Source organism: Felis catus, chromosome C2 (genome assembly GCF_018350175.1).
Source record: "Felis catus isolate Fca126 chromosome C2, F.catus_Fca126_mat1.0, whole genome shotgun sequence".
Taxonomy (NCBI): Eukaryota; Metazoa; Chordata; class Mammalia; order Carnivora; family Felidae; genus Felis; species Felis catus.
In genome coordinates this window covers 102,800,164-102,823,366 of record NC_058376.1, presented here as the reverse complement: position 1 = coordinate 102,823,366, position 23,203 = coordinate 102,800,164, and the positions used below count along the sequence as shown (strand labels likewise).

The following is a 23,203-nucleotide window of genomic DNA, read 5'->3' as shown; positions in this document are numbered from 1 at the left end:
GGTCAATGATGAAAATGGCTCATGGTTGCTTAGCTTTCTCTTTGTACTTCTGTGATTTAAAATAAATCACACTTCATTATTTTCTGATCCTGTACTTTTTCATCCCTTTCCCAAAGATAATTACATATTGATTTAATCTTTCTTTCGTTAAAGTTACAATTTTAACTGGATGGGTAATCTCATTCTAAATACTTCCAAAGTAAATGTTTTGGCACAAAAATGATTGAAATATAGCAGTCACATTCAACTTATTTGTAGTTGTCACATGACTCCTAACACTCCACCTACAATTAATTGGGGTCTTAAAATGATTCTCAAACAGATAAGATTTTAAAGAAGTTTTTTTTTCTTCAAAACATCCCACTCAGCATATTTGCATAGCAAGTACCTCTAAAGAAATTTATAAATGTTTCAATCTTTTCTTTTCCAGCATCATTATAAATGACTTCATGACAAGTGCAAATTTTCCTCCTTGTTCTTTGGGAAGTACCAATCAGACGTGGATTTGAGTGACATCTCTTTTAAGGAGGAACAAAGGAGACAGGCAGCTCAAATAATTATAAAATCCCGACTTGTTACTGTCACAATGATTGCCTGAGCTTTAAAAAAGAAACGGGACATTAATGGTACAATGTAAATAATTGTGTAGGCTCTAAGATGATTAGTTAGCAAGGTGGCAGAATTATCTTGTCAAAAATAAAGTATTTTTATATATCTGAAAAGGAACTCCAAAATATCCATCCTAATCATGAAAACCATGGCATCCAGCACTACTATGCCCAGAATAATAACTAAAAATAGGATTATGTATTTTTCACCAAAAAATGCTTATAAAGAAAATGTTGAAGTTCTCTCTGTCTTTTGATCTTTAGTTCATTCTGAAATGCCATCCTAACAGTTGAGCTGCACTAAAATGAAATACTTCATCTTGTGATCCTAGGCACTCCTGCTAAAACAGGTCCCAGTTTGCTTTTATGAGCCACTTCCATCACTGTTATTGTCATTGGTATAATAAATTATATTGCTAATCACTTACTCTGTGCCAGGCATTGTTCTGAATTTTTTTACATTTTTTTCACTGATTTCTCACATCAACCCTATGAAATAATTACTATTATTATGCCCAATGTATGGATGTGAAAATTACAGTTTGGAGATTATAAGTAACTTGCTGTAAGTTATTTAGGTAGTATGGAGCTGAAGTAGGATTTGTGTATAAATCTTCATTGCCTTCAAAACAAAAGTATTAAATTTGTTTCCGTATTTATATACTATTTATAAACACAAAATTCAGTGGTTACATGACATTTCATTTTTTATTTAAAAAATTGTTAACGTTTACTTATTTTTGAGAGAGAGAAAGAGACAGAGCAAGTAGGGGAGGGGCAGAGAGCGAGGGAGACACAGAATCCGAATCAGGTTCCAGGCTCTGAGCTGTCAGCACAGAGCCCGACGCGGGGCTCAAACCCATGAACCGTGAGATCGTGACCTGAGCCGAAGTTGGATGCCCCAAATTTTGCTAAATATTGCCAAACTGCTTTCAGAAATTTATTCTTGTACTAGCAGCATATAAAAGTATTCTTTTCACTTCTACCATACCTATAGTATTTTTTTTAAATGTTGTTTACCTGATAGGCAAAAATTTTTCTATTTTCTTGTCAGCTATTTTTAACAGAGTATTATATATGAAAACATGAAGATATTAGATTGTTGGCAATTAAAAGCTGTCAACACATTATTGTCTGACGAATATTTTTAAAATCATTTTAACCTTTATTTAACTCCTTCTGTTTGCCAGAAACTCTTCAAAGTTCTCTAGGTCAAGATAAATAAGGCCCAGTTTGGTGCCTCAGGAGCCTTGATAGAAAGCTATATGCTAGCAATAATGATTTTGCATGTTGAGTTTTAAAATCGGAGTGAAAAGTTGTCTTTTAACCCTAATTTTGGCCTGTGTTTCTGGGACAACCTCATGGAGTAGATGACATTGCACTTTTTTTAAAAGTTTATTTATTCATTTTGAGAGAGAGAGCAAGTGGGAGAGGGACAGCAAGAATGAGAATGAGAATCCCAAGCAGTCTCCACACAGTCAGTACAGAGCCCAGTGCAGGGCTTGAACTCACAAACCATGAGATCGTAACCTGAGCCGAAGTTGGATGCTTAACAGAGCCACCCAGGTCCCCCTGTCTTGATGGATGAATAGGGATTTGGAAAGTAGAGATTAGATAAGAGTATTGTAGGGAAAGTGTAGAGCATAACCAAAGAGATGAAGAATGAAGACAAAAGTTAAATTCAAGGAATGGTTAAAAAAAAGTAAGTTTTTTACTGGAACCTTGAATGAGTGTTATCACAACTACAAAGGGATGGGACCTGAAAGATGGTAGCAAAGCATGAAGACCCTTTCCGTGTATTAGGATGAAATGTCAGTAAATAGATTCACTATTTAATTGTAACAGACACTACCAGCCTTGACAAGTCATTTTGAAAAGTATACTCATAATTAGAAATTCAAGATCTGGTGATTTCTTTTAATTACTCCAATTTTGTAGCAAATTATTTTTAAATATCCTGATGATGATAATTAGTACCTTATGAAGTGATTTAAAATCATCTAATAGCCACATTTCTCTCCTCCAATTTTATGTCTTACAACTTCTCAAAAATGCCCAGCCGTTGGTCCAGACAGAACATCTCTGTATTGTCGCTAACAGACATTGCAGTGGCTTTGACTTCAACCATTTCACTCATTTTTTCTCCCAAGAACTATGCTCACTCTGCTTTCCTTACTACTCTCCACATTTACTGTATCCATCAAGACTAAGCTTAACTGCTTGCTCTTACATAAATCTTCTAGCTCCTACTGGAAACATTTCTGTAGCACTGATATTCTTTCTACCCCCGACTTTGTTTTTATGCATTATCTTTTTTCTTTGATATCATAGTTCATAAAATTGAGCTCATGGATTTGCGCATTGTGTGCAGTCATTCTAGACAAAGAAAATTTGAGAAACTACCTAAAGATCATACTAATTATTTTTGCCCTTGTTCACTTATTTATTTTTCAAGTAATGGTGTTGCTAGTACCTGAAAGGCACTTGTCAAGTACTAAAGATGAAAAGTGAACATGGTTCGTTTCTTCGGAAGGAGTTCAGAGCCTAAAGGTAAAGCTAGATACTTAAACAAATTTTTGAGTTCTATATATGATATAGAGTTGGCACAGTGAAGGAAAATAGCAATCTGTCTATTGTGGCTAAGTGGACATCGAGGTGTGTGAAATACAGTAAAGACTTTGTAGAAAGAAGGAATGTCGAAGGGTTTGCAAAGAAAAAGGTGTTTAACAGGCTAATAAGTGAGATATAAATTTCTAGAAGGAATAGCATATACTGATGAGCAGAGAAGACATCAGGGAACTGCAGATGCTGTAGTATGGTTGAATTACAAGGTTAGGAATGGGGAAAACACACAGTGAGACTAATAAGGTAGACAAGGGCCTTTGTGTCTTGAAATGGGGTTTAGAGTTTAGAGTTTATCTTGAAATTGAAGTGGCAGTCTTGAAGGGTTTAATCAGTAAAGGCACCAGGATCACATTTGTGTATTCAACATCTTACCGTATGGAATAGTGGAAAATGGATCCAGGATAGAAGCAACAAAAGGCAAGGGATAAAGTATTTAGCATTCCAGGTAAGAAGGACGTTGAGATTGGTAATGGGAAGAGAGAGGAGAGAGAATACTTTTTTGTAAAAGTGTTCTTTCATGTAAAACAGGATTTTGTGACTGAGTGCATACAATAAGGGAGGAGAGGCACCAAAAGATGATATGCAGATTTTTCTGCTTAGATGACCAGGGGGTGCATTAGCCAAGACAAGCTAGCCAGGACAAGAAACTGTTTGGATGACGGATGCAATAAATTCTGTTATATAAATGCTGATTTAGAGGCTGCTATGGGTCCAGGAAGTGGCCATATAAAACAGGCTACTGGATATACCTTGGTCTTGGTCTTCGAAAGAAGGTCTGGACATAGGATGTAAGTCATCAGAATAGAAATAGGTAAAATCACTCAGAAAGATGGTCAAGAATGAAAAGAATACGCTCTTGAAGGACACAGGTATCTAAGGACTCCCATTCCTTGTCATTTTTTTTAATGTTTATTTTTGGGAGAGAGAGAGAGAGAAAGAGAGAGAGAGAGAATGAGTGGAGGAAGGGGCAAAGAGAGAGGGAGGGGAGACACAGAATCCCAAGCAGGCTCCTGGTTCCCAGGTGTCAGCACAGAGTCCAATGGCAAGGCTCGAATTCACAAATAGTGAGATCATGACCTGAGCCGAACCTGGACACTTAACAGACTGAGCCACCCAGGCACCCCTCCTTGTCATATGTTCAATAAAAGTCTCTGTTTTGATATTTGAAATGTGAAGTATATATAAATGACAAATCAGAGACAACTTAAGACCTGTAATGGGGCAGATGGAGCAGAGACGCCAGGAGCCTGAGTACAATTCAGGTAAATCCAAATCTGCCCCTCTCTAGTTCTTTCGTTGAAACCTGGGAGCAAATGGAGTTCGAAACAGGATTAAGAACACCTAATTTTGAACTCAATGATTTAAAGCCTCCTGCTGACACTGTTTCCTTTTGAGAAAAACCTCACGCTTTGAAGGTTGATGAAAAGAAACTTACATGGAACTTGGCTACCTTTCGTTATTTAATTTCCAATCTCTAGGTCTTGCTATACAACAGATTTCAGGTAAAAAAAATCATTTTACTGTAAGAGGTGAGGTGAAACCTCAATTGGACTAACAGTGGTAAAATAACGAAGGGGAGCTAGCAAAGGGAATTGAGACAATGTGCCAAAACAGTCACACTGTCATGGGAGTCAATGTGTCACAGAGCTCATGTCATTGAAATAATGTAAGAATGAATTGGCATTCTAGTGGGGCGCTTACTCTAGGAGTCCTACTAATTTCTCTAGATTGAGGACTGACTGTGAGGTATAGAATTAGAAGTCTATATTCACTTGAGAAGGGGAGTGCAGGGGAAATAAACTGTTCATAGACTACATTTAAGACTGTAGTTCTGGGAATGCGTATTCTCACATTTGTTCCTTTTCATGCTAATCTTTCCATTTCTACTGTCAATTTTCAAAGAAATAATAAGACACTTCCTCTTTGTCCACTCTCCTCCCTTTTTCCCTCTATTCCTTTCTTCCTTCCTTTGCCTTATAGTTTTTGGCATTGAACATAGCATTCTGGTTAATAAATACTCATAAAGTTTTAAAATACTCCTCAACTTGAATGAAAGTGTTTTAATCACTTAGTGTTTTATGGTTTATGAAAACTTTGGATCATGTTTACAACTGAATGTATAACGTTTTGGGGTCCTTAATTTCATTTCTTCATATTTCATATCCAACTTTTATAACTTCCTACTCAAATTCTGTAACTTTCAAAGTACTAATAATGTATTTACTTATAAGCCATTTGAAGAGATTGAATTGCCGAAACTTATAGACTGATAATGTTCTGCTTCAAAAAGAATGCTGAGCTATAGAAAATTTGTTCAGCAAAGTTGTTTGGATTTCAACTTATTTTACGTTTATGGGATTTGGCAGCCCTCTTTCCTTATCCAGAGGCAATGCTTCAGGCACTTTTTCCTATTTTTGTCATATGTACGGGAAAATATAAATGTATTTATCTTAAAAGTGTTTGAAGTTCCTTATGGCCACATTTTGATTCTAGTTTTAGGATCTTCTTTTTTATGTGTACAGGTGCTAATTATTCAAGTATCACATCTTCCTGAGGGTTCTGGGAGTATTATTTGCGTTTCTTTTTGATAAGTCACAGATAATTAAGACTAACTCTAGAAATAAAGTAACTGCCTGCATTGTGTTCCATCCATTATTTTAAAATTAAGAATAGAGATTCTTAACTTTTGTACAACAAAAAGCAAACGTTAGAATACTGTGCTTCAGATTTGGAGAGGAGGGAAAAAGACTTGGTTTCTGTGAGAGTTCCACCACCGCTAGATATGTGACTTTCGTTTTAAGTTTTCGGTTGATGTCTATTTCAAAACTTCGTGTTTAAAACGATGACTACTGGCTTTGCTAGCATTCAGGTAGAATTTGGGTGTTTTTGTTTTTGTTTTTGTTTTTTTTCCTGCTCCCTGTGTCATCAGTCTCTCAAGTGGTTGTAATAAGATGGAGGCTGGGCCTGAATATCCAATATGGTGCCTGAGCAAAGATTGTGTGGAGGCTAACTCTATCTTTCGCTTTCCATGTGACTTTTCCGACATGGCCTGCCCGAGCTTTCTTACCTGGACAGCTTCTAGGAGCAAGTATTCTAAACAGCAGAAACAGAAATGCAAAACTTTTCAGGCCCAGACTCAGAAGTTGCACAGCATCATTTTGGCTGCGTTCTATTCATGGAAACAAACCATGAGGTCAATCTAGGTCTAAGGGAAGAGGAAGCAGACTCTGTTTCTTGATAGGGGACGGGCAAGGACACATTGCAAATGAGCATATGTCATAGGAAATTTTGTGACCATTGTTAGAAACCTAATCTACCATAACCTGGTTCTGTTCTTTTTGTTATGTCGAGGCTAGGTTTGCCTCATTTGTAAAATGAGGTGGTTAATTAACTTATGCAATATACAGTTGCTTAGGGGGACACCTGGGTGGCTTAGTCGGTTGAGTGTCCAACTTCAGCTTAGGTCATGACCTCAGGATGGGTGAGTTTGAGCCCCTGCATGGGGCTTGCTGTGGTCAGCCTGTCAGCACAGAGCCTACTTTGGATTCTTGATCTCCCTCTCTGTCTGCCCCCCACTCCTCCCCTGCTCATGATCTGTTTCTCAAAAAATAAATCATATATATATACACACATACATATGATATATATATATACACACACATATATATACATATATATGTGTATATATATGTATGTATATATATATATGGTGTGTGTGTGTGTGTGTGTGTGTGTGTGTGTGTGTTTGTATGTGTATATAATTCCTAGGCAGTTATAATAGACTGCTAAACAAAAAAGATGTAGCTTTTATCCTATGGAGCTCATTTTGGGGATTGGATTAAGTAAAGTTTAAGATTTTCCCTCAGAATATTCAGTGGCATTTAAAATAAAACAAAAGAAGAGCCATAGTTTCTTACTAGGGAACATGCTTTGTTCTAAACAATATTTTATTTTCTAATGTAGAATAGTTTCCTTGTTTAGCTTTTTTTTAAGTGACCTGATTGCTGCAGATACTGTGATCGTGCATTATTTTAAAATTATTTCTATTTCTGTGTGCACCAAACAAAAAGGAAAAACTCCATCTCTGAACAGTTAAATAGAATTTTGAGGAAGGAAGATGTATTGGTTGGAGTTCTGTAACTATAGCTACTGACAGAGTCAGGATAATTTTTAATTATTTGTGAGGTAGAAGACTGGATATTAGACGACAAGAATATAATACTGAAATTTCCCTTTTATTTACTGGCTGATAGTAATTAAAACACTAAGCAAAGTATCTCAGCTTTTCAGTGAGTCCCAAGTCTTAGGGACAAAATTATGATGTCCAATTTGTCAACATCACCATTTGCTGTCAATGAAATAAGCAAATCTTGTATCCCACCTTTCCCAAACCATTTAGTCTTTCAAAAATCTTATGGTTGTAAGTTTCAAAAGTAGAGTCAATTACCCAGACATATGAAACTGATGAATTAACTAATTTGTATTCTCTCTAACTGTTTTGATGAAACTCCATAAACATGCTGTTAGTTCCATTCCTCTGAGCTTTGAATAGTTTACTGTTCATGACGATAAAAGCACGACAGGGAATACTTTAACATATGCCAGATTTAAAGTGAGTGAAATATGACAGTTTATAATCTGTGAGACAGAAGATTGATCTTTGAAAAATATTTGCATATAAAGTAGCTGCTTCAACACCGTAATTCTAAAAACCCACATGAACTGAAATCCAGTGCTTTCACTTAGTATGTTGTACAAATCAAAAGCAGGGTATATCTCCTTAATTGTACAAAAAATACTTTTCCCTCTGGAACTGTTTCTGTAGGTATTATTTTCATTAATAATGTCAAAATGAGAACTGAGATAGTAACCAAAAGAGTATAAATGCTCAATTTGCGGGAATGAAATGTTATATTTTTTCTGAAAAAAATAACATGCACATATAAACGTGTGCACGTGCACGCACACACGTGTGTGTGTGTGTGTGTGTGTGTGTGTGTGTGTGTATGCGTGAAAATGTACTTAGCCTTCTCCCACTGTTCTTATTCAGACCTTTTCTCTTTGAAGAATGGAGTGGAGCAGAGAGCTTTTAATTTTTGCTCACAGAAAGTACAGGGACCATGTTTCCTTTATTATTTTGTTCTGTTTTTAATTTAAGTACCAACATTAGGTAAAATTGACTTTTTAAATATGTAATTCTATGGATTTAACAGGTAGAAAGACCCATATAATTACCACCACAGTCAGGTACAGAGCATTACATCATCCCGAAGAGCTGTCTTGTGCTATCCCTTTGTCATCACCCCCTTCATCTCTGACAGCCACTCATCTGTATTTCATTATTACCGTTTATCTTTAAATGTAATCATACAATATGCAACCTTTTGAGACTGGATTCTTCCACTCAACATAATGCACTTGCAATTCATTTAAATTGCTGCATTTATCAATAGTTAATTTATTTTTATTGCTTAATGGTGTTCCATTGTGTGGATGTACCACAGTGTGTTTATCAGCTTACTCAGTACAGGACATCTGGGTTGTTTCCAGTGTTTAGTACTTACAAATAGAGCTGCTATAATCATTTATGTGTAGGTTTTATGTGGAAATATGCTTCTCTTTCTCCATCCAAGGGCTGGATGTCTGGGTTTATGGTAGGTGTATGTTTAACTTTTTTCAGGAACTCCTAAAATGTTTTCCAGGGTTGCTGAATCATTTCACACCCCCAAAGCAAGATGTTAGAGTCTAGTTGGTCCACATTCTTGCCGACACTTGCCTTGTCAGTATTTTTTTTACTTTAGCCATTCTAAATTACTTTTTAAGCACACATACCCTGACTTATTAACTCCTTGGTTTTTACATGAGTAGCATGATAATCTATTAAAGTAAAATCTTTTTTTAAAAAATAGAACCGTATATTAGACTCTATTTACAGAAGAGTTTTATGCCATTAAAAAATACAAAGTGGAGTATGAAAATAGAATAAAACACAGTAATATGCCTTCTAAATTTTGAAAAATGTTTTGATTAAAAATAGTATAAAGTAGGTTGAAAACAAGTCACTAGGAAAAACATCCGCCTGGATTACACTGTGTGAAGATTTTCTGAATTGGAATGTAAAGAGATTTGGCCTTTTGACAACTTAATTTTTAGATAAATAAAGAAACAAATATTCCAGGCATGGTATAAACCTATACTAATATATTTGATAACAATGTACTCATTTTCTAATGAAACTACGCATACATTTTTCTCTTCAAAGAGTGTTAATGAGTAAACTTATCACAAATTTTATATCTTAATGCTATTTACATGCTTTCTTGATAAAGAGTAGTGTGTATGTGTAAGTGTGAGTGAGTGTGTGTATTGGTAGTATTGAGATACATTTGTCATTATTTTCAGGCTTCTGGAGCTCTGAGGTTGTCTATAATTATTCTCTGACATTGATCCAGTGGCCCCTGCCAAACAGTTACTGGCATTCACTTTCTAGGGTTTTCTTTTTTCCTCATTGGGATTTTGTTTCCTGAATAATTTATTTTTTTCTCTCAAGATCATTCCTTATAAAAATATGCACTCTCTGTACTGTAAGTAATTGGTGGTGGTTATGTATAAAATCTATATAATGATATTAAAACAAATTGTTTCTAGCACTTAATGATGTGCTATAATAGTTAAGATATCGTCTATGATTCTGAGGTTATAGTTTTGATTTTTCAGAGCTTCTTGGGGTAAAACATATATAACATGTTTTAAACAGTGCATTTTGTTCATTTTATTTTGCAGGGATGATATGTGAATATCATCTACTCATACGTATATCTGCAATTTACTCTAAATTTGGGCACAAAGCAGGCATACAGATATATGAAAGTCAGTGGGTTAGAATTCTTTATGATATTAACACTGAAGGACTTAAAAGTATTACAACTGTTTATGTGAGAGTCAAACCTCCCTTCAAATTGTATTTTCTAAAAGTGTAGCTGAGTTGTGGGAGGTGTTAGTGAAATAATGTGGACTGAATGTGACTCACTAATTTTTATTATTGAAACCTGAGTAGGTAAAAATGTCTAAAAGTTTGGTTTAAAAGTTTGGTTTTTAGTCTAAAAGTTTGGTTTAAAATTGGGATCTGATGTAAAAGCATTTCGAAACATTAAAAGCATTTCAAATTCCAAAAAAATTATTGAATATGTTTTATCTTTTGTTAAAAGTAATTTTTGGAGAACAATTATAATTTTTTTATATAAAGTTGAAAATGCAATACATACCTTGTGTTTTCTAAGATTATTCCTTTTTATACAGTTTCTAATTTTTTTGGCCTGTATCAAGATATCAGTATATGTGAAATCTCTTTTTGTCTTTTAGCTGATATAACTTGTTCAGCATGAAAATATGGAATTCGTAGAGTTGTGCTTCAACTTTTTTTTTTGTTCTCCATCTCATTTATGGCATTACTATTTACCTGTTTAAGAGCCATTGGAAGTCTTTTAGACTTCCCCTCTTCTCACTTCCCATACTAAATCATCCTTGTTCTTTTTTGATTTAATCTTCACATTATCATTTGAAACGCTTCTTTTCTCTCCCTGCCCCTATCTAGGCTGAACATTCATTATTTCCCAGTTGGACAATAGTGACAGGCTATCAACCATATCACTACCTTTGGTCTATTTCTCCTTCAATCAACCCTTCAAGTTGCTAACAACATGATCATTCTAAAGTAGAAATCTAGTTATAAAACTCTGCTGCCCTGACCCTTGTTCCCATAAGACAAAGTCTAAATTCCATATTTTGTCATGTAAGAATCTTCATTCAGTCACAACCTACCTTTACAGCATACATGGCAGTTACTCCAGGCTCTCTGGAATCTTCACTATTCTAGGTAAATCCTATGATGATGGTTCACGTTCTGGTGTCTTGGTAGCTGCATTGAATAACTCTGCTCGTCTCCACCCATTGCAGATTCACTTAAATTCCCTTCTCCAAAGCACTTCCCTGCTTAGTCAGAAGTGAGTTCCTCTCTCTTCAGCTCTCTGGGTTCCTTGAAGGGCATAGCTACATCATATTTATCTCTGTAACTGCAACACGTTTCCTGACATATAATATGCATTTCAATTAATTGGTGTTGAATGATAGAATGAGTGATTCAATTTTAAAAATTAGGAAACTGAAGCATTAATGGTTAAGTAATAAGAGTTAACAAAAGAGCAAAGATGCATTTAGAACAGGAATACAATTGTGAACATGGTCGCTTTTTCGCCAAAGCATCTCACTTACGTATGAGTCTTGGTAATTTAAATTAATTGATCTGAATGATTGACTTAATGATGATTACACTTAGAAGAAGTTTGATTGATAATTGTCCTTTGAGACTAAGAAAAGGAAGAAAAGTATGTAAGACTTAACTAGTCTTTCAGTGGTACTTGGGATTCGTTTTCATCAGGAATGGTAAGATCCACAGACCCGGAAAAGACTGTTGTGAAGAAAGTTTATTATATTCCATTCCCCGGAAGTGGAAGACATGGTACACCACACAAGGCAGCCATACCGGGAGGCACTGGGATTGGCTATGAGGTGGAGAAAGCAAGAGAAATTAGAGACAAGAGTCTTTATTGTAGTTTTCTCAGAAAGGGACCAGCAAGGCAAGGTAAGTAGGTTTCAGATTGATTCGTTTCAGTAATTTCAGCAGGCTCTGGGGCACAGAAGCTGGTCCTCTTCTACCTGGCCCTGGGGTGATTAGAGCAGGTGGATAGTGGCCTGAAGTGAGACCCTTTTAAGGCAGGTGGTTAACAGTATGGGCTTTAGATTGACAGGTTTGAATATAAAAGGTATGGTATGCTCACACGTTGTTTACGGTCCCTACAAAATCAAAATCGAAATCGAAATCGACATTGGCTAACCCAGGAGAGGCTGTCTCTTCGGGATCAGCATGTCTCCAAGATGTCAAAGCATCAGAATACAGAAAATAAAAGATGAGGTTAGCACAATTGGAAATAGGATAAAGGTATGTGAAATGAATCTCAAATCATGATGAAGTAACTAATAAGGGGTACTCATCACCTCTTCTTTGCTTTTTAGTAGAGGAAGAAAAGAAAAATCTTTATTTGCAATTATTTGTCTGCTGTGACCTTACGAAGTAAATCAGTTAGTACTGGCAACTGACAGAAAACAGCTCTGAAAGCAGAGGCTTTCTTTGCAAACAGCTCAAATTGCAAGACCTTATGATGGGAAAACTGAAATTCCCTCTCTCTCTAAAACAGTCCGAGAAAGCAGCTCCAGTGGTGAGCAGCAGAGCAAGCACACCTCATCCATGGAAAATAGCTCTCATTCATTAGTCAACTGCTACCATGGCAGAGGTCCTCGAGAGCTGGGGAGAAGGGGGAGGGCAGCAGGGACTGCATGATGTTTGTTTGTAAACCTTTTGTGGTCTGCACAGTCCTTTGTATCAAATTACTGTCTATGGCGTGGTGCACTCAGTTTTATTTTGCTAGAGATAAAGAGTAATGAATTAAAGCTTTGAAGCTAGGAAGGGTGCAAAACGAAAGAATATTTTTCAGCCACTCTAGTTCAAAACTATTTGTAAGCACTGCATGTCTGGCCTGTTAGTCCATCCATCATCCTTTTATGCAATTCATCAATCCACTTTTGCTCATGGATAAGTAGTTACCTTCCATTTACACTCCACCTAAGTGTTAGTGCCGGGGATATCATGGGGTCAGCCGGTGGCTTCTTTCATGTTAATGTCCAAATGAGGGACACGAATTAATGGAACCGCAGGAAGCCAAGATTCTCTAGCTTAAAGGATACTGTCTTGAATTCTTAGGGGGGTTAGGATGGTGAGAAAACAAGCTGCCCTTATTTAAAGAGTGATTCACTAACACTGGAGACCTGTTTTGGTTAAAAATCACATTAGTGCTTATTTTGGGTTTCCATAGAAATTTGGGGCCAAGTTACTTTCTCAACTGAGACAAACAGAGGTGCATTAAAGCCACTACTGTTGACCTTAGTATAAACAGGACCTCCTTAGCAACTGTGAAATCATTAGGGATTTTGGACTCCATTAACTTTTCTTCTTGCTGGTCTGCCTTAAAGTGCACGAAGCGTGGCTGGAAGTCCTACCTGTCCATCTAAGACATAAAGAATTCTAGGATACTGCTGCCTTTTCATTCACTGCCTTTTATTTGTGGACTTGGTAAAGCAAGTGAGGAAGCTGTAGCTACAGCCACATGACTTAAGGAAGCACCTTTTTTTATTTACTTATTTTTGAGACAGAGATTCAGACAGAGTCGGAGAGCAACAGAGAGAGAGGCAAGGAGAGATCCCAGGCAGGCTCTGTGCTCAGTCTCACGGTTTATGAGACCATGACCTGAGCCAAAATCAAGAGTCTGACACTTAACCGAGCCACTTAGGTACCCCTAGGAAGTGCTTTTTTTCATAAATGGCACCAAGATGGGGGGAAAATGTGCTGTTGGAGGCAATGGTTATATTTGTCAATACGAATGGATCATTTAGGATTTGGTTATGAAGAGATTCAGAAGTACTTGATTATAGTGTAGTATCTCAGTAGATTGGAGATTATACTAATAATAATTGTAATTATTGCAATTGGACAATGACTTAAATTTTCTACCAGGAATGCTGAGGGTAAGGAATAAGATGAAAGGCAGAGAAGAAGGAAGCTAAATCATGGTCTCTGCCATCAAATAGAAGGTTCAGGGTAAGAAGTGATTTGAAGTGATAAAAAAAAAAAGCTCACCTGTACACAAAAGACTTGTAGGTCCTCTCTGAGTCTCTTCTAAATGGAACCCCATCCTACTGTATATTTATCCAGATATAATTACCCGAGACTTTCCAAAGCAGTTTAAGAAGCTGTGAAATTCATCCGAGACAGTTTCATGTGGTTATTAACAGATAAATCTTATTTTTACAATTTATGACTTCTCTAAAAATGAAACTGTACATGGCTCTATATAATGTGAGTTTAAAAAAACAAAATGCTTGTTTTTTATGGCATAAAGTAAATCTATAATGAAGCACTTTCCCACCACTTTAAATTATGTAGTTACTTATGAGCACCTTCCATGTATAATGTGCAGAGCAGGGCCAAGCACAGAGATCTACATTGTGCATAGTCTTTGACTTTAAAGTTGCTCAGACTTATAGGGCAGGGGAACCAAATAAACAAAGAACTATCTTTCAAGAGAAGGATAAAAATGCCACATGAGTCATACTGCCTCGTAATGGGATTCAGCCAAAGAATACAAAATCTTTGTAGACAAGTTTTAGCTATTGAATCTGCTGAACTATGTGTTGTATTAGTAACCCAACTGAATCCACTCATTTAATGAAATTTCCCCTAAACTTAGTGGGTTTTTTTTTTTGGTGGGAATGTCTCTACTCAGGGTTTAATGTATGCAGTAGGAACTCAACACATTATTTGCTGAGCTGAACTAAAACAGAAGATGTTTACTTGTAAAAAAGTCTTAGCAATTACATCTATTTTTCTATTCTGGTCTTAATATGAGATTGATAGCTGATGCTATGATATGCAGTTTTCAATTCTTTCTTTAAAAAAATTTTTTTTTACATTTACTTATTTTTGAGAGACAGAGAGAGACAGAGCACAAGTGGGGGAGGGGCAGAGAGAGAAGGAGACACAGAATCCGAAGCAGGCTCCAGGCTCTGAGCTGTCAGCACAGGGCCTGACGTGGGGCTCGAACTCACAAGCCGTGATGTCATGGTCTGAGCTGAAGTCGGACGCTCAACCAACTGAGCCACCCAGGTGCCCCTCAATTCGTTCTAATTCTCAGCTTTTCAAAAATGTTTCCCTGAAATGAAATAATTTTTTGATGCCACGACCTAGATGCTGAGGTCATTGATAGGTATTTTTGTTTGCTTATCATTTTTAAAGGTATCAGTAAAACTGACAGGTTTTCTTTTGATGTTCACTTCTATGAATTTTTAACAAGTTTATATTTGTCTAACCACCCCTACAATTGGGGTACAGAATGGTTCAATTAATGCAAAATGTCCTCTGATGCTTTCCTTTATAGTCCCTCCTCTCCAACCCTTGACAACCACTGATCTCTTCTCCATCACGATGGTACTATCTTTGGAGAATGTCAGATAAATATATTATGCAGTATGTTATTTTTTGAAGCTGGTTTCTTTTAGTCCATGTAATGCCTTTGAGATTCATGGAAACTTTATGTATCACTATTCATTCTCTTTTAGTTGCTGAGTAATATTCCATTGAGTGGATACACCGGTGTTTATGTTCTAATTCACCCACCTGTTGAGGGACATTTGGGCTGTTCCAGTTTTAGGTGTTTATTTATAGAGCTGCTATGAGCGTTCATGTACATATTTTTGCGTGAGCATAAGTTTCCATTTATCTAGGGTCACATTCAGGAATTAGATTATTTGGCCATTTTGCCAAGTATATAACACACTGTCTCATAGCCTTTTTGAATTGTATACTTAAAAGTATCCTTCCTGTGTTTCTTTTGGATGGGGGTAATGAATTGGGGATTAGGTGGGTAAGTTTAGCAACTACTTCTCCAGAGCTTTCTCAGGATATAATACTCAAAATAACCCTCACAAATAATTTAGACTTTGGAAAATTCAGAATGATCTAAAGTTCTTGGAGAAGTGCTATTTCCAAAGTTAAGTGAGTCAATTTCCTGCCCTTTATTATTTGTTTTACATATTTTAGTTGGCACTGTCCTCACCTACAGCATCTCAAGGACCTACCGAGTTTCTAGTGAAACAATTTTGTCATTCGATAGTAGCTGTAATCTGTCTCTACAGGCTTTACTGTTCATTGGGGCTAGACCAGGAGACAAATCTGAATAACAAATTTTGATATGATCAGAATTGTTTTGCCATTACCTACTAATGCCCAGGCTTTGCTTCTAGCTCGAGTTGGTTACAGCAGGGTCCCTATTTCTTCAGGAATACTCCTTTCTCAAGATAATTTTTACTCTTTATACAAATAGAAATTCTAGCCTAAGCCACCAGTTCACCAAAGTTAGACAAATGTAAGTTTCATTAATAGACATAACTTCGACAAAAACTAGGACCCTCTCACTGCTTTCTGACTAATTTACTAGCCAGTTTATTAGTGCTAAGATAAATGATTTATTCTCCCTTTTTTCTTTTGTAAAATAAGTATCATACTATCACCTGCTTCACAGTTTGGAGTAAGTGAGTCAAAAAACATTTGAACAGCATCTAGTAAATAGTGGGTGTTCAGTAATGTCAAATTGCATTATTATTACTACTATTTACATTTCTGAAAAGAAGTGTGGAGTTACAAATGATGTTCTTTACCTGGCAGATCCCCACAAAGGGACTAAAAGAGAAATTGCTTTCACCTTTGTGAATTGTGGTTTGAGAAGCTTAAGGGCCAATCTGTGACCTCCACATTCCATTGACCTCTGCCCTCCAGAGGTCAATGTGATGAGTTGTTCAGCAACTTGTTTCTAGTTGTCTCATACTCTAAATGTCATCGAAAATAGTCTATTGCATATAAATAGCCACACCAAATATCAATTGTAGAATAATATTAATAATTTGTTTAAATTTTAATTTTTAATTTTTTGGAGAAGTTGCATTACACTAGCAAGAAATTAACTTTTCACTCATATTTCCATTTAAAGCCCCCAAACAAATTTACCCCAAATAAATTTTCAAAATTTTATAGTAGGTGTTAAATGAATTTAGGAGTATCTCCTAACACTTTACTGAATTCGTAATTTTTGATTATGCTCTAGTGATAGGTTTTATTTTTTATTTTTTTGAGAGAGAAGGGGAGAGAGAGAGAGCACAAGCTGGGAAAGGGCAGAGAGCAACAGAGAAAGGGACCGAGAATTCCAAGCAAGTTCTGCACTATCAGTGCAGAGCTGGAACCGATGCAGGCTCCAACCCAGGAACTGTGAAATCCTGACGTGAGCCGAAATCAAGAGTTGGTTGCTCAACTGACTGAGCTACACAGGCACCTCTAGTGATAGGTTTTTAAGATAAGATATAGCTATCTGAGAAAGTTTAACTTAAAAAATGAAGTCCTAATACTCTATGGTAAACAATTATGTAAATGTTTACCAATTCATTTTTATGATCCCCACAATTATTTAATATGTATGGAAGGAGGTGAATTAAGAAAAATAAACTCTATAGTGGCTCAGTATAATTCATTAAAGTGCCTTTTAGTACATATTAATAACTTATTGTAAAGGACAATTACTTTCATGTAAAGTAGTAGAGAAAAATATTAACATGCTAACACCAATCCAAAATTAGCATTTTCCCATGTTCCATCTGTGGATCACCATATCCCCAGAAAATAAATAGGTACTAAGAAGTATTGCATGAATGACTTGACTTTTGTGGAGATTTTAATTTGGCATTTGATCAGAGTGGTGGTATTGATGACAAAATCCCCTTTTTATTATTTTGAAGAATTTTAAAAGAAGATTAAAAATATTGCGTCCATTGATTATTTGCTAAAATGGAAAAATACCCATAGTTATTTAGTCTTTGAACTAGATTTACAGTGTCCTTACAGAAACAGTGGTGTTTCAAGTATGATTAGTAATATTTTAATTCAACACAAGAACAAGAAATGGATTTTATTGCTCTATGCTTTATGGATCATGAATTTAACTGAGCTAAGTAGTGAAAAGATGTGTGAAAAATACTGCTGTAGTGGGCTGTTGACCACATTTGCTTCTGTATTTTATTAATGCTATTTTCCATTTTAGCCAAGTCAGCTTTTCATAGAATCACCGTCTATCCCTAAACACCTATGTATCACCACAACATGGCGAAACAATCAACCGCTCTATTTACCTCAGCTCATTGAACACTTTACTGACGTATGTGTATAAAATAAACCTAATTCGGCAAAACTAAGAAACAGACTATTGACTCACTTTTAAAACTTAAACCACCCACCTTAAAATGTTGATAACCATGAAAAAATAGTATTGCAGGTAATATTAGTAGCTTAAGGGAGGAACACATCATTCTCTCTTTTCAGTTAGACTTCCTGACCGAATTCCAGTGTGTGCTACTTAATGAGATGAATTGGGTGGTCTAGCCAGTTCGACCACAGTCCATTACTTTCTCAGTTATAAACATCTTTTTATTTCTCAAAGACCATGTGTTGACCGCTTATAACCTCATTAATTCTAATACCCTTAAATTAAATAGCTGTTTCAAACTGTGGAACTGCAAATCCAAGGTTTCTCAGTTGACAAAGCAAAAGGAAATTCTTCACCTGTGGGTTGGGACATACTAATCCACCTAGAAGGCTTCATTCATGGGTCACCAATCTTCCCATCTGTAACATCTTATCCTGGAGTCATGCCCTAAATTGTATGTATATCTTAGTCCTAGTAACATGCCCTCCTTTTCATATCTATGAAGAGATTTATGTTCAGATCATCCAGTGATAAATGGTCACTTCTAGAACAGACTCGGTCTAGGGCCCTAGGTCAATTCACTGAGTCTGTAGAAGTTCATAGGAGATACTATTCTGCCACCTAATGAATTCCTGCTTTCTTTGTCTACTATATATCCCATTCCACTTCTCTGGCCTAAAATGTTAATGCTATTTTGCTAACTGAAAATTCTGTAGTTGTAGCTCTTTGGAGTGCTGTGTTTATAAAACTTTGGAGGCCATGTTTGGCTTTAAGGGAAAAAAATATTAGAGTAATAATCATTCCATTTTGCTGAGGAACTTTAGAAAAGAAAAAAAGTACCTCTAGAACTCACAGGCATATAATTATAAAGACGTAATAAGGAAATTTTACTTTTTGCTTTTTTTTTTTAATTTTTTTTCAACGTTTATTTATTTTTGGGACAGAGAGAGACAGAGCATGAACGGGGGAGGGGCAGAGAGAGAGGGAGACACAGAATCGGAAGCAGGCTCCAGGCTCGGAGCCATCAGCCCAGAGCCTGACGCGGGGCTCGAACTCACAGACCGCGAGATCGTGACCTGGCTGAAGTGGGACGCTTAACCCACTGCGCCACCCAGGCGCCCCATTTTGCTTTTTTGCTTTTAATGGAGTAGTGAGTTAGGCCTACAAAGATGTATGGGACCTGTGCATAAGGAAACTCTACCTTTTCTCAAAAAATTATTCACTGATGAACTCTCCTTTTATCATTTTTTCCAGTAGGTTGTTTTTTTTCCCTGTTCAGAAACATTCCCCTCTCATGGCTATCACAGAGAAAGTTATGAGTTCACTTATTATTTTTAACTCTACTAATTCAGAAATTGGAGTGTCGTGGGCCTACAGTGTTGGGTCTGAAAATAAAAACCTTCAGATATAATAAGTACATAAAGACATAATAAATTAAATGACTTCTACTTTATAGTTTTAAGGACTCTATTACCTTGATTAACAAATTAAGATTTAATGAAGATTAACAAATCTTGATTTGTAGAAGAATGCTTCATGACATTGTGATTTTCCCTTCTAATATCTATGACTGTGTTTGGCAATTTTTATTTAAAATTTTCTTTAAAATACATGTGATCTCTTGTTCTTCATATAATAAACTGCTATAGTAGCATAAAAATGTCTCATAAAATGCCCAGTGTCCCTTCTAAAATCTGCTATCAAAAGCCATTATTACTTTAATTTTACACAATTGGTTTTTATTCATCTATCGTAAGATTTCTTATACAGACTGTTGCTACTTTTTTAAATCAAAGGCAAACAAAGTATAAAGTTAATGCACTGAGAATTTAATTGGTATATGTTTGGGAGTTTTTTAAAAAAACATAGAAACTCAATTATATCTACCTGTTATATTTGTCTATAAGTAAACATATTATCATTTCAGTATTTCACAACCTAGTCCTCATATATTTTTATTATGCATTTCTCTTTTATTTCTCCTAGTTTAAGTGCATATGTTAAAGTGTTTAAAACATTTCTTCAGTGTCTTAAAATTTGTAAGAGCATAAGTGGTTTAGGATTTTTATCCTCATTGAAAAAGAGAATTGTTAAGTTCAGTACTCTCCATTATTGATTGATTGAATGCTCTAGAAAGAAAAAAAAAGTCATTGGTTTCTGAGCTTCTGTTTAAGCCAGAACTTCCTCAAATCCATGACATGAAGTTGTCAGGGAGACAGCTCTAAGCAACATTTTAATTGTTCTCAAACCTGAAAGAGCTGTAACCCCCTCCTTTTTCCCCCCTCATAATGAAGCTATTGTTTTATATATGAGGAAGTTTTATAAGAGGAAGTTTAGGCAGAAGAGAATGAAATTTCAGTGTTTCAAATCTTTTACATTCTAAGTGTTTCCCTGCCTCTGTCAATCTCTTGAGCGCCTGCCAAATTCAGGTAATATTTCATGAAGGGGTAGAGAGTGGAAGGAGGGAGAAAATTTTATCGTGGAGTTTTGAGTGTTCAAATGCTGTGAAAGAGTGATCAGCTAAAAACGTGACTTACTCTTCTACAGCACATTATTGACAAATTCAAACTGCATTTCTAATGTTCTCATCAGTGCCCATGGCTCAAATAACAATAAAATAATGTCTTCCAGGAGTATTCATTCTTTTCTTCATTCACTCATTTGTCTGTAATGTAAATATTTAATGTGGATTTTCTGTGAATCATGGTGTAAATACTCCCACCATGACCAATTTCAGGTACTGTGATAGACACTGTGAATTCAGTAGGGAACAAGATGGACACAACCTACTGCAAAAGGCTTCTATGTGTGGGTGTAAGAAGGCATACATTAGGCCAAAAATTATACAAGTCCATAAAAATTGTTGTAAGTTCTACAAAAAAAGTAAAAAAAAGTGGACAACTAAAAGGAGGACAGGATAAAGATTGGAACTGGAAATTTGGGTAAGATTTATAGAACTAATTTAATTATAAACAGTTTTATCCACTTCAGCCAACTCTACAGAATCGACATACATACATTTTTAGGCTTACATTTATTCTTTCATGAATTTTGATAACTTAATGTAGACAGAATGTGTGTATATGTATAAATATGGTTACAAATTTTAGAGATATAAGAACCTGTATTTTTCAATTTATAAATAATAAACCATTCTTTGTTGTAAATTCCATATCACCGGTTGATTCTTTCAGAATGCTTGCATTGATTTTTGCTGAACTCTAGTCTGTGTAGCTAAACTATGGTTGTAAATAGAAAATGAGCAAAGTTTTAACATAAATATTGGTTGATATTTTTACTACATTGACAAAAGTGAGTTAATGAAAATATGTTTGGAACCTCATTAGTTCTTCAATAATGTGAACAACTGCTTTTCTGAATCAGATAATAGGACACTGCAAGGCTATTTGCTTGAATTTTTGTGCTATTCACAATATGAATATAAACATGCCTTTTTATTAAGTTTAATCAGCTCTCTTAAATTTTTTTCCATCACTTTTTTCAGTCTAGACCATCAATAAAACAATAAATCAAGCCCTGCTTTGTAGTCTTTATGGTGTTAAGGCTCCCATCATGGCCAATTTTTAACAATGTCCCTGAATGTAGAGTTGGGAAAAGATGTGAAGCAGCACACATTTACGTAGTATTTCCACCCTACACACACAGTAGTGGAAATCAGCTCGAGAGCATAAACAACAGAAAGATGTAGTATTAGGAAGATTTTGAGTATTTATAGCTTTGTTTATTTAGCTTAGAAAATGCTCATAAGTTCCTGCAATTTTAACAATCAAAGGGCTCTAGTACACCACTAATGAGTATTTAGCAAAATGAACTATTCTAGAAAATTCATCACTACACATCTTAGTTCAGGCTCTAAGATTTCATAAATGGTGGTATTTTTTTTTAATTTTAATTTTTACTATAAGAGTGTGAGTAGGGGAGAGGGGCACAAGGAGAGAGAGAGAGGTGCGCCTGGGTGGCTTGGTCGGTTAAGCATCCGACTTCGGCTCAGGTCATGATCTCACGGTCTGTGAGTTCGAGCCCCGCGTCGGGCTCTGTGATGACAGCTCAGAGCCTGGAGCCTGTTTCAGATTCTGTGTCTCCCTCTCTCTCTGCCCCTCCCCTGTTCATGCTCTGTCTCTCTCAGTCTCAAAAATAAATAAACGTTAAAAAAAAAAAAGGAGAGAGAGAGAGAGAGAGAGATGGAGAGGGAGAATCTTAAGCAGGCTCCATGCTCAATGAAGAGCCTGACACAGGACTCAATCCCATGACCCTGGGATCAAGACCTGAGCTGAAATCAAGAGTCGGACACTCAACCAACTCAGCCATCCAGGTGTCCTACTGGTAGTGTTCTTAGAGTTAATTTGGTTAGGAAATAGGAAAAATATTCACAGGTCCAAGAAGAACAAAATGATACTCAGATTTTGATCCAGAGACCCAGGATTTTGGTACTAGGTTCCTTGTTTTGCTTTCATATTCTAGCAATACTTAGTCTAATTGGTGGGCAAAACTCACTTGCGTTTTGGTCATTCATGCTTGAAACTTAGTCACTCTAAAAGAACAGATGCTCTCTACATTCAAAATATCTGGAGTTTGTAATCCAGAAATTGCCACCATATTTTCTAATATTACCATATTTTCTAATGCCTTTATTCATACCCAGGTAAGATTGATGATTCTTTCCATTACATGCACATTGCATCTTGTGTGCATATCTAACCCCTTTGACTCTTTTTTTTTTTTTTTCAACGTTTATTTATTTTTGGGACAGAGAGAGACAGAGCATGAACGGGGGAGGGGCAGAGAGAGAGAGAGGGAGACACAGAATCGGAAACAGGCTCCAGGCTCCGAGCCATCAGCCCAGAGCCGGACGCGGGACTCGAACTCACGGACCGCGAGATCGTGACCTGGCTGAAGTCGGACGCTTAACCGACTGCGCCACCCAGGCACCCCCTTTGACTCTATTTCTTTGCAGACATTCTTGTCCTGCTTCAAATTGGCTGTAAAATCCATTTGGACAAATTTTGGACACTATGTATTTGACACTCCAGT

General features: G+C 36.1%; 1 long non-coding RNA gene across 2 annotated transcripts in view; it reads left to right on the top strand.

The window, feature by feature from the left end:
• Positions 1 to 23,203, top strand: part of LOC123380070 — a 336,895-nt gene that overhangs the window by 305,100 nt on the left and 8,592 nt on the right. The window contains exon 6 of one of the 2 annotated variants that reach the window (XR_006585300.1): positions 431 to 1,035. The exons of the other annotated variant lie outside the window; for it this stretch is intronic. This is a non-coding gene — a long non-coding RNA (uncharacterized LOC123380070). Of the gene's footprint in view, positions 1 to 430; positions 1,036 to 23,203 lie in introns of those variants that run through there. 2 annotated transcript variants of the gene reach the window in all.